We start from the raw sequence: 13,649 nt of genomic DNA on the forward strand, positions 1-13,649 counted from the left end.
ATACCACAGACTGGATGGCTTATAAACAACAGAAGTCCATGAGCAGGGTGCCAGAATGCTCAGATTCTGGTGAAGGCTCTCTTCTGGGTTATGAATTCCTAACTTCTCACTTTATCCTCAAGTGATGGGAGGGGCTGGAACTTGGTGAGGCTTCTTCTGTAAGACTGGTTCAGTAGTAAAGAATTCACTTGCCAATGTAGGACACACAGGAGACACGAGTTCATTCCCTGGGTCAGGAAGATCCCTGGAGGAGGACATAGCAACCCACTCCAGTATTCCTGCCTGAAAAATCCCATGGTCAGAGGAGGCTGGTGGGCTATAGTCCATAGGGTCGAAAAGAATTGGACATGACTGAGTGACTTAGCACACACTGCTATAAAGCACTAACCCTTTCAAGACTGTCCACACTCATAACTTAATCACTTCCCCAAAGCCCCACCTCCTGATATATCACACTGGGGACTAGAAGTCCAACTTGTTGATTTTGAGAGGACCCAATCATACAGACCATAGCACCTGTCTTGGGAAGTGACACTCTTATGGATATTGTTTCTAACTAAATTGTGTGAAAGAAATGTATGGGAACAATCTCAGGGTCTTTGATAGGAAGGGCAGAGGCCCCACCTCAGAACTATTAAAGTAGAATCTTTGGATGTGAGGCTCAGAAAACCACTTTGTTCCCTACTTCCATGTTGGGATGATTACTGCAGTCTAATAGCTGTGCCCAGACTATCCAGGGACGAGAGTAAAATCTCAGGCCCTATTTTCCCCCTCCGCCATACAACAGACACAGAAATATATACCAATGTCTTTCCACCTTTAATGTATTAGTCAGGGTTCTCCACAGAAACAGAACCAATAGGATGCAGGCATAGAGAGAAAGAGGAAGGGAAAAATAGAGAGAGAGGTTTATTTTAAGGAACTGGCTTATGCCATTGTGGGGGCTGGTAAGTCAAACATCTGCTTGGAGGCTGGAGGCTGGAGACTGAAGGAAAAATTGATGATGCAGCTTAAGTATAAAGCCGGTCTGTACACAGAATTTCTTCCTCAGGCAAAGTCAGTCTTTTGTTAAAGACCTGCAACTGATTGGATGAACCCCACCAACATTAGGGAGGATAACTGGCTTAACACAAAGTATACTGATGCAAACATTAATCTCATTCAAAAAATAATCTCACAACGTCATCTACACTATGATCAAACACCTGGCTGCAGTGGCTTGGCCGAGTCAGTGTGGACAGTTAACCATCATTCTCGGTAATAGCACATGAGCCTGCTCATCGAATTGTGCTCATCATAAGATCTTTTCTGGACAGAGAGCTCACAGACCCACAGTTCACACTGACACTTTACGTGGAAAGCAAGGCCAGAGGTTGGATGTGTGTAGTTCTATTTATCTTCATGGAAAAATGACCAGATGAATCCAAAGAGCAAATTCCAACAGATTTTCATGATGGTTTTTAATATTATTCACACACATATACACACACATATTACCCCTCCACACACACATAGATTTACACATACAGATAGATTTGGTTATTTAATATGTCAAGTCGTTACATTCAAGGTTTAGAATCTCTTTGTTGTTGTTGTTCAGCTGTTAAGTCACGTCCGACTCTTCATGACCCCATGGACTGCAGCACGCTAGGCTTCCCTGTCCTTTACTCTCTCCCGGATTTTGCCCGGTTTCATGTGCACTGAGTCAGTGATGGCTTCTCACAATGGCATCCTCTCCCACCCTCTCTCCTCCTGCCCTCAGTCTTTCCCAACATCGGGGGCTTTTTCAATGAGTCAGTTCTTCACATCAGGTGGCCAAAGTATTGGAGTTTCAGGTTCAGCATCAGTCCTTCCAAAGAATATTCAGGACTGATTTCCTTTAGGATGGACTGGTTTGATCTCCTTGCTGTCCAAGGGACTCTCAAGAGTCTTAGCACTGAATCTTTTTTTATCCCCTACCAAAACAAAACGGGAAAAAAGAAGAATAGGCAGCAATAGTAACCTATCTCTCTGATCAATGTCAAACTCAAGAAGAGCTGAAATTATTCCCCAGTTCATTTGACCACAGAGTGAGATTTTCTCCCCCTCAGTCCTGATTCAGTCAATTTTGCTGACAAGTTGGAATTCTACAAGAAGGAAAAAGATTCCAGGTAAATGTTTCAGTCCTCATTTCTGAGCCAGAGAGCTTATTTTTCTGATTCACTGGAGGAGAGAGAGACTTGGCCATTACTCTCATGGGCCATCAGGTTTCCGCCTTGGTGTGCCAGTAGGGCTACAGGAGAGCTTGAGTCCAAAAACTGCAACCTCCCTGAGATGGCTGCTTTTGCTCACGAGGGCTGCATAATCCATCTTGCTCTGGAACTTTTCTTCTGGCATTGATTTGGTGGAATAAGTCAGGAGATGTCAAGATTCTACTTGTTATGACACATGAAGTCTTCTTAATGGACCTTTAGTTGAAAGTCCTCACACTGGTTTCCTTTTACTTATTAATGGTAAAGTGGGAATTTTTAAAGTATATACATGAAATTCTTCATTAATTTTCTTCTAACTTGTTAAAGGCAACAAATTTAATCATTTTTATAACTTTGCTAAACTAATCTGCAGGAAATAATTTCACGGGATATCATTTCATTCAGAGTATTCTCATGGGATGCTTTTTAGAATAGAGCCCAAGCACACATGCTTTTCAACCTCATGGGGTTAGAAATTTGGCTTCTTTTCTATTGGTTTTACCATGTGGCTTTCACTAGAATTCATCTATGTCTTTTTTTGGAGGCTTTTATTTTCACCCAGCTTTCTCTTGGACTTCCTCTGTGACTAAGAATAAATCCTGGGTACAGAAATCTCAGGACTGAATGACTGGCCTTGTGGAAAAAATTACAAATATTTGCCCTCAAGGACACCTTAAAGGCCACTGCCTTCACATTTCCTTCTTAAACCCTTTTCTGTCTGCCATTAGACTTGGAATATTAGTGTACTCTTAGATGGGTAGATAGATGATAGATAAAAAGACACACAGAGAAGGAAGTTTTCTAAAATATTTTTTCTAAAGTAGGTATATTTTGGAAATCTGTTCCATGGATTTGAGTCCCCTTTTACCACATGAGGTTACTGCCTCAGATAATCAGTTGCCTAAAGTAATGCTCAAAATTCTCCAAGCCAGGCTTCAGCAATATGTGAACCGTGAACTTCCTAATGTTCAAGCTGGTTTTAGAAAAGGCAGAGGAACCAGAGATCAAATTGCCAACATCCGCTGGATCATAAAAAAAGGAAGAGAGTTCCAGAAAAACATCTATTTCTGCTTTACTGACTATGCCAAAGCCTTTGACTGTGTGGATCACAATAAACTGTGGAGAATTCTGAAAGAGATGGGAATACCAAACCACCTGACCTGCCTCTTGAGAAATTTGTATGCAGGTCAGGAAGCAACAGTTAGAACTGGACATGGAACAACAGACTGGTTCCAAAGAGGAAAAGGAGTTCGTCAAGGCTGTATATTGTCCCCCTGTTTATTTAACTTATATGCAGAGTACATCATGAGAAACGCTGGACTGGAAGAAACACAAACTGGAATCAAGATTGCCGGGAGAAATATCAATAACCTCAGATATGCAGATGACACCACCCTTATGGCATCAGACTACAGATGGTGACTGCAGCCATGAAAGTAAAAGACACTTACTCCTTGGAAGGAAAGGATAGATAGATAACATAGATAACCTAGATAACATATTCAAAAGCAGAGACATTACTTTGCCAACAAAGGTCCATCTAGTCAAGGCTATGGTTTTTCCTGTGGTCATGTATGGATGTGAGAGTTGGATTGTGAAGAAGGCTGAGCACTGAAGAATTGATGCTTTTGAACTGTGGTGCTGGAGAAGACTCTTGAGAGTCCCTTGGACTGCAAGGAGATCCAACCAGTCCATTCTGAAGGAGATCAGCCCTGGGATTTCTTTGGAAGGAATGATGCTAAAGCTGAAACTCCAGTACTTTGGCCACCTCATGCGAAGAGTTGACTCATTGGAAAAGACTCTGATGCTGGGAGGGATTGGGGGCAAGAGGAGAAGGGGACGACAGAGGATGAGATGGCTGGATGGCATCACTGACTCGATGGATGTGAGTCTGGGTGAACTCCAGGAGTTGGTGATGGACAGGGAGGCCTGGCATGCTCTGATTCATGGGATCGCAAAGAGTCAGACACGATTGAGTGACTGATCTGATCTGATCTGATCTGAACTGCTCCCCCAAATTCTCACTGGCATTCCATCCTCTCTGAGTCTGTGAAAGCTACTGAAAGCTTTTTGTATGATGTTCTCCATCACAGCCTTTCTACCCACTATATCCTACTCATCCTTACAAATTTAAGTAAAGAGATCTATTACCAAATTTCCTCCCTCTCCTTAAGCCTAATCTCCGCAATCTTCTGATTACCTATTGCTCTTACTGTCTGTACTATAGACTTTGTACTTTTTCTCTTTTTCTTAACTAAATTAATTTATTTATTTTAATTGGAAGCTAATTACAATATTGTAGTGGTTTAATATAAGGCATTGTCTCTTAATTGTACTGTGTTTATTAATCTTCCCAAGGTGTTTATAACCCTCACAAAGTGTCTAGTTACTCACAGGGTATTCAAATTATAGGTGGATTGAAAAGACAACAGACTGGTTCCAAATTGGGAAAGGAGCATGTCAAGACTGTATATTGTCACCCTGCTTATTTAACTTATATATGCAGAGTACATTATGCAAAATGCCGGGATTCATGAAGCACAAGCTGGAATCAAGATTGCCAGGAGAAATATCAATAACCTCAGATACGTAGATGACACCACCCTTATGGCAAAAAGCAAAGAAGAACTAAATAGCCTCTTGTTGAAAGTGAAAGAGGAGAGTGAAAAAGTTGACTTAAAACTCAGTGTTCAGAAAACTAAGATCCTGGCATCTGGTCCCATCACTTCACAGCAAATATATGGGGAAACAATGAAAACAGTGAGAGACTTTATTTTAATGGGTTCCAAAATCACTGCATATGGTGACTGTAGCCATGCAATTAAAAGATGCTTGCTCCTTGGGAGAAAAGCTATGACCAATCTAGACAGCATATTAAAAAGCAGAGATATCACCTTGCCAACAAAGGTCCATCTAGTCAAAGCTATGGCTCTTCCAGTACTCATGTATGGATGTGAGAGCTGGACTATAAGAAAGCTGAGCACGGAAGGACTGGTGCTTTTAAACTGTGGTGTTGGAGAAGACTCTTGAGAGTCCCTTGGATTGCAAGGAGATCCAACCGGTCCATCCTAAAGGAAATCAGTCCTGAGTGTTCATTGGAAGGACTGATGCTGAAGCTGAAACTCCAATACTTTGGCCACCTGATGCAAAGAACTGACTCATTAGAAAAGACCCTGATGCTGGGAAAGATCAAAGGCAGGAGAAGGGGACAACAGAGGATTAGATGATTGGATGGCATCACCAAGATGAACATAAGTTTGAGCAAACTCCGGGAGTTGGTGATGGACAGGGAAGCCTGGCGTGCTGCTGTCCATGGGGTCACAAAGAGTCAGACGTGACTGAAAGACTGAACTGAACTGAAAATAATAATCAAATATACTCTCAAATTATGTCTATGTGTTTGTTAGTAGAAATGACACCTCAAGGTCCTGCACATGATAAGGGTAGAGTATGATTTTTTCTTTTGAAAAAAAGATGTATTCTGATGTCTCTAAATAAAGACAGATTCGTGCTTCTGTTTCATAATCATTTTCTCCATCTTGTTTTCCCTGGTAGTATGCAATTTCCATTCTTTTCGTTATTGAAAAGCAAGATAGTTAAATTAGAGGTATATAATTCACTAATCATGTGATTTGGTGTTATAACTATTATTAGTAATAAGTTGCTAACCCTAAGCCTTACATTTTTCTTTCTCTCTATGCAACCTTGGAGAACCTCAGCAAAGACTCAGCATCTATTTTCCTGCTCTTTTTTCCTACTGTCTATGCATAAACATAGCACAAGGATAAGTCAGCAAATGCCACTTTGGAGTGGCCGTGGTGGGAGAGGACAATGGTAGCAGACAGAAAATTTTAGATCTTGCATAGTTCATGAATTTGATTCATAATTATGAAAATTTAGGAAGAGGTCCCATCAAAGAATTTTAGTTTTAATAGGTACAATGACTGAGAAAAATGTTGAAACTATGGTGTGTGGGGTTTTTCATTTTTTGTAAATATCACAAATGCCCATTCATTCATTTACATATTCATCTGATAGCATTTGTGATCTGTGACTTAGAATGGCCTTCCCCCAACTGTGAAGGGAGCTGTGGGGATCTACAAAAGTGCCTATGATATGACACCTGTTCCATGAAGTTTTCTCTCACCAGAAGTAGAAAGGCATAAGCAGATACTTTCATGGAATGGGAATCACAAGTCAAATGCAACATCAGTCTCGCACTCATGCCTCATTTGCCAGTTACACTGACTGAACAAAGCAGACATTCCAAGTTAAACATTGGAGGAATTGATTTACGACAAGAGTTTCTTTTGGAAATTTTTTTCTTGGCAACTGCTTTTGACGTGAGGAATTCCCATTATGAATTAGGAAAATTCATACAACAGAATTCATTTTGTTCCTCCCTAATGTACATTCTTTTAGAGCTGTTTCCTTAGAACAGTATATTTCCTTTCCCTTTCCATGATTGGTTGCTGGCTTCTACTCTGTGATGAAAATGTGTGCCATCTTTTGGGAGAGCTGAGGTATTCCTATAAGAAGCAAACAACGATTGCTTCCCCTCATCTGAAAAAGAATCATGCCTGTTACGTCATCGTTAGAAATGAAGGCTAACTTCTTATATGCAAGAGTTTCACAGTTTTTTCTAATTACAATAGCGATGATTTGGCCTTGGAATATCTTGAGAAAATTTATTCTGGAACTATTCAGATTGTTTATAAGAGCTTTCTGATTTCAACTGTGAACATATATCTGGCTGACAAAGATTTGTCATATTTTTAGATACCTTTACTCAAAGTAGGTCAGTAGGCTATTTTCAGACACTTTTCTTTCTGGCTTAATGTACATGACAAGACATCTTCACAGAAAATGCAATGACAGACTCAGAATGATTTTTATCTTAATAAGTAATATTGATGCCAAAGCACGGATGATTGCCAACCATGGTAGAGTATTGCTACACACAGTTTTGAGCTGGAACAGTAAATTAGCCTCTGGAATGGGCCCACACAGTCCTCAAATCTGAGATTATAAACTGTAGAGGAATTCAAGGTAACACTTGAAAACATGCTATTTTAAGAAAGTTAGATTCTGTCCCCACGCAGTGTGAGTCTTTGAAATAATCATCTGAAGAACAAAACTGAAGTTATGGACCCTTTGCTTTTCCGTTAATCTGTTCCTATATGCCAAAACATTGTAGAAAGAGAAATCAATTTTAACAAATTAGAAACTGAAATAAGTTTTGGTTGATTTATACCAAAAAGGACTGTTCATTTTTGACACTATCAGAAATATTCTTAATTTAAAAATAAGAGAGGGAAGAATTTTTTAATGAATAATGGATTACATTGTAAACTCAGTATCATTAAGAAATGGATTGAATTTCAAAATATGCTAAGAGGAAACATAGATTGAGGTATGGTTTAAAACAATCAATATAAATTGTGCCATTGTAAATAATGCTCTATCCAAAACTATTTCCAATACACCTGAATTTCATGTGATGCAAAGGAATCATAATCTTAAATTTTATTTAGTGGAAACAAATGTTCTACTGCAGAATTTTGTGATGAAAAAACTATATTTTCATGAAATATGTTGGAACAGAGGCATGGAGAATGATGATCTATTTTATAAAGAACAAAATAATGTGAATAATATTAAACTGATGCACAGTTTCCCTGATAGCTCAGTTAGTAAATAATCCACCTGTGATGCAGGAAACCCTGGTTCAATTCCTGGGTCAGGAAGACCCACTGGAGAAGGGGTAGGTTACCCACTCCAGTATTCTTGGGCTTCCCTTGTGGCTCAGCTGGTAAAGAATCTACCTGCAATGCCAGAGACCTGGGTTCAATCTCTGAGTTGGGAAGATCCCCTGGAGAAGGGAAAGGCTACCCACTCCAGTGTTCTGGCCTGGAGAGTTCCATGGACTATATAGCCTATGAGGTGGCAAAGAGCCAGACACAACTGAGTGACTTTCTCTTTTTCTTTCACACCTCCTTAGTAAAGAATAATTTTTAAAATAATAATTAGTGTTATATTTTTTTAAATCAATACCATATGTTATTTGGACCCAATCAAACTATAATTCATGTGAATTTTTAAAGCAGTCTTCTAACTAGTGTTCCTATTTCTGCTCTTTTTCTTCCTGAAATCATTCCTTTAAAATGTGATCAGAGTTGCCTATATAAAAAACAAAACATATCTTGTTTGCCTATTTAAAAGCCTTCAATGTCTGTTTCCCATAGGATGAAGTTTAGAATTTTCAGCAGGGAAAAGAGGCTCATCATAGTGTATTTGCTTCTTTCCTAATTTTATCATCTATAGATCCCTTCATTTATACAATTTCAGGTTTTTCCTTCAAAATAAAGTCCATGCTACTTATCCTGAAAAGCAGGGATTTCCGTGATGAACTGACTCTCAAATTTCTCTTTAATGTAGTTTTAGTTGCTCAGTCATGTCTGACTCTTTGTGACCCCACAGACTGTAGCCCTCCAGTCTCCTCTGTCCATGGGATTCTCCAGGCAAGAACACTGGAGTGGATTACCATTCCTTTCTCCAGAGGATCTTCCTGACCCAGGGATCAAACCCAGGTCTCCTGCATTGCAGGCAAGTTATTTACCTGCAATTTTAATGTTAATTCATTTCTCTTTAACTCATTTTTATTCTTTGGTCTTTATCCTCCAGCCATGACAAACACCTGCTGGTTTCCCTCGCATCACGCTATTTCATTCCACTGGACCCTTGTTCATGTTTTCCTTCTGCTTGACTTTCCAATCTACCCCATTCTTCACTTGGCTAACTTATAATCATGTTGACCTCCAGGAAATTCTCTCATCTTCTTCTGTAGTCTGACTTATTTTCCCTTCCTGCATTCCCATAACACCTAGTCCAGATGGATAAGAGAAAGATTGCTTCACTATATTGAAATTTCAAGTCTATTTCCCTTATGATAATGAAAACTGCGTGAGGGCAGGGCTGACTCATCTTCACATTCCTGGTTTCTAACAAAATCTTCTAATGCAATAATGCTTGGCTTACTCTAAGCTCTCTGTAGTATATTTTTAAGATGAATGTTATCTTTACAGGGTTCAAATCATCTGAGATCATGCATTGGACAGAATCCATATTTTTAGTAAAAAGACAATCTATCGGAGTTTCATAATGGTTTATGATGCCTCTACTTTTTATTTCAATACAAAGATGTATCTCCTAGTCAGAGTTTCTGCAAATTGCTAAAATGTTAAAATTATCCAAGCATTTGAGATTCTTGTCAAACAAATAGCATGATGAATCATGTGAAAACTTGGGTTTGCATTTGAAATATTGTAAAAAATGTCATATAAGCCTGGTGCCCTACAGCAGGTTCCACACCAGTGTTAGAGGTGTAGGGAAGGGAGAGTGGACGCTTGGATGAATCTGTTCACCGAGTTGTAAAGGGAGGCAGTTGACTAGTATTAGAATTGAGGGGAAAGAACATTGTCTCTTAGAGAGAAGCACAGGTGAATAGATCTCTATCATGTTACCCATCAGCCCCAATAACAATTCAATTAAAGGGAAAAAAAAAGAAAATTATGCAAAACATGCATTAAAATAAAATACAAGTCATTCTACTGGCATATGGCTGTGTGCCTGAAGACAGTGGCAACACAATGACAGTGTACAAATCAGTGTGTACAAGTAGAGTGAAATATCCTATGCTTCAGGTAGACAGTCCTCCGAGAGTCCAATCATTCAACAAACATTTTTTTTTATTCAAAATATTTTTGGTCACTGTGTGGTAGGGACTGTGCCAATCTCTGGGGTTATGAGTGTGAAGAGACTCTTCCTATGGAATTCACTGTGGAGTATGGAGAATTGGGAGCACATAACTGACCATAAATCACCTTTAGTGAAAACTACGCTGTTTTTCTCTTCGTTGTATTAACCAACTAATATTCACCAGAGACATTTCTATAACATAAATTCTGAATTAAGTTTCACAAAGCTGTGTGGAATCTCTTTGAGTCCCAAAGAGTAGGAAATAATATAGAAAAAGAATAGTGGAGTGGGTTGCCATGTCTTCCTCCAGATTGAAAAAGAGAGCTGATGCAAATCTAATGAGTAAACAGTTCATTGAGAGGTGCAAACCCAAGGCAGCCAGAGTGAGGCAAAAAATAAAAAAGCTGAGAACAGAAACGAGGAAAAGCAAGTAGAGGTGGTACATTATCAAGTTGGTCTCTACCTTTCAACAAAAATAAATATAACACATTATTTGGTTCTATGAGATAGACCACCCAGAACTTCCTCCTATACCTGGCAACAAATCTTTCTTTCGTCTTTATCTTCCTTTTTTTTTTCTTGTCTTATTTCTTTTTTCTTCTTTTTCTTTTTTTTCCAGCTGCCTCTTGATATTTAGTCTTCCTCGTGGAGTATTAGCTCTCACGGTTTTTTTGTGGTGCAGTCAACCCCCTTATGGCAGACTTTGGGGAAGCAGAGCTACTATGATCTTGTTATCCCAGTCTTTGGCCTTCCCTGGTTGCTCAGCTGGTAAAGAATCTGCCTAAAGTGCAGAAGACACAGATTCGATCCCCGGGTCAGGAAGATCCCCAGAGGAAGGATAGGCTTCTCACGCCAGTATTCTTGGGCCTCTCTGGTGGCTCAGATGGAAAAGAATCCATCTGCAATGTGGGAGAGCTGGGTTCTACCCCTGGGTTGGGAAGATCCCCTGGAGAAGGGAATGGCTACTCACTCCAGTATTCTCTCCTGGAGAATTCCATGGACAGAGGAATCTGGCAGGCTATAGCCCATGGGGTAGCAAAGAGTCAGACACACTGAGAGACTTTCAATTTGGCCTCATAGGGAGTTTCTGCCATTGCTGATCCCTGAACTCAAGGCAAAGGGTGCTGGGGATTTAGTACCATGGGAAGAGAGGGTTGAGTGGCCCTGGGGTGGTGCATAAACGGATCCAACACATTGGGATATACACCATTCAGAAAAGCTGGCACTTTGTGATATAGGAACAGACGTTAGTCAATATTGAACACAGTGAGCACATTTTCCCTTCATAGTCCCTCTCAAGATATTAGAAAGTCTCAGCTGGTGCCATTATAAAAAATAGTACCATTATTTTTAGAAGCACTACTTTTCCAACACTTATTCATCTTTTTTTTTTTTAATAGACAAGAAAGATTTAATTCAAAACTACTGCAATAGGGGAGACAGCTTGAACTCAGATTTGAATATAACAGAGAGAGCTGTTCCTCTTACGGGGAACTTGGCTACATATCAAGAGTGGAGAAAGGGAAACTTGACTGGCTATGAAGGGTGGATGAATTCTCTCTAAACTGGCCTAACAGGATTCGGCTCAGCTCTGATCTCTTTCTGTTAAAAAAAAAAAGAGAGAGAGAATAGGTAAAGAAGATCTGTCTAGAATTTAATTATATTGCTTTATTTTCATAATATTTCTAGCTATTTTATATATGAATATATGCATTGTATGTGTTACAACTTTGTTGTAATACAACAACAATGAATTAGGGAAAGTGGCACTGATGTATATTTATTAAAGTGAGGAAAGATTTCCTTCAAAATAAATGTAATTATAAAAAAACATCTTGTCAAAAGAAATCATGAAACCACCATGATAGAACATATTAGTATGAAGATAAGGAAAACAGCCAACAGGAAGAATACAGATGATAAAAGTTTAGGAAGTGACACATGGTATGATTGAACCTGATGTCCGTTCTATGAATATCCATGGGATAACTTTGTTGCAATGCATTTTCTAATTAAATGTCTTGTTCTTAAACCTGTATTTAAAGATATCAGGATGCACAGGCCTGAAAATGCATTTAATTCCATAAAGCAACTAGTATGCTTTCAAACGTATAGTTGGCATTCTATAAATGTTTTCGTCATTTTACTTTTACTGGCATAGCTGTGCCCTTAATTTAGGAAACAGGAAAGAAAAGGATGAACACGCAATCTGGTACTAGTACAGTGACATTCTTCTTCCATTTGTTTTGAGAAATATACTATAGATTTGCAGGCTTTTAGAGCCAAGAAGTTGAGAGGTAATTTGACCAACTCCCTCTTTATATAAAGAAAATACAGAGGGGCTAAGAAACTTCTCAAAGGCCACATAGGTAGTTACTTAAAAAGACTGAACTAAAATTTGAATCATGAGGGGATCCACTTTTCTAAAACATATGCAGTGATATGATAAACTAAAATAATCCCCAATTAGATTTCTATACCCAGATAGCACAGGAAGAAAACCACAGTTAAACCATCTTCCCTATATAAGCAGAAGGTCTCAACTGAGCTGCATTTTCTGAAGCATTTAAAAGTTACCTGCCTAGGACTTCCCTGATTTGGTCCAGTTGTTAATCCATGCTTCTATTGCAGTGTACATGGGTTCAATCCCTGATTGGGAAACTAAGATCCTGCGTGCTGCTGCACAGGATGGCCAAAATAAATAAATAAAATTTTGAAGGTAATTGAAGAAATTCTGCCACTTTCAAAAAATTAAGATGGAATAAAAAGATAAAAATAAATGCATCTACCATTCCCCTCTCTTTTGGACACACTCCTTTCATTCCCTTATATTCTAGGACCCCCTGTCTTCTGGCTTCCCTCTCATCTGTCTGGTCACATATTACTTGTGAACTTTATTGCTCCCTCATTTTCCTCCTGCCTTTTAGGTTTGTTTTTGGATATTTTTCTAGTCTTACTCTAAGAACTTGAGGAAAGAAGGCATTATATGCTTCCAAGCATAAGTATAAAATCCTACCAATGAATTTTTATTGCAAGGAAGAAAAGCACTAAAATTACATTTGAATCTGATCAAACCTGTAATTCCTACTTGAAATTAATAGGAAATACAGGAGACAAGGTTACATGTTAACTGACACCACAGACATGCAATGACCCATTTAGAGACTATGGAAAACTTTAAAGGACAGCAATCTTGAATCTCCAACAAGCTAAATGCCAGGACAAAATGTGAAGAAGAAACACATCACGTATTGTAATTTATATAACTTATTTGGATTCTGCTTTTTAAAATGTACAGATTATAAACAACTAAGAAGATATCAGCAATGTCTAAATATTTGATGATATTTTAGAATTACTCTAAATTTTCTTAGGTATGGTTGTGTTATTGAAGCTTAACCTTGAAGAGAAATACTTCTATAAAGTTATATAATGAAATATTTACAGGTGATTTAAAAAAAAGACAATGAAGACATAGACCCCAAAATCCTTATACAAGCAAATTTTTCAGGACAAATGACTCGGGTTTTTGAACAAATAGATTGCTATGGGAAAAAAATTAAGAAAAGACTATACAAAAGTACACAAACAATAAATGCTGGAGAGGGTGTGGAGAAAAGCAACTCTTACCCTGTTGGTGGGAATGCAAACTAGTACAAC

This window comes from Bos taurus, chromosome 10, assembly GCF_002263795.3.
Source record: "Bos taurus isolate L1 Dominette 01449 registration number 42190680 breed Hereford chromosome 10, ARS-UCD2.0, whole genome shotgun sequence".
Lineage (NCBI taxonomy): Eukaryota > Metazoa > Chordata > Mammalia > Artiodactyla > Bovidae > Bos > Bos taurus.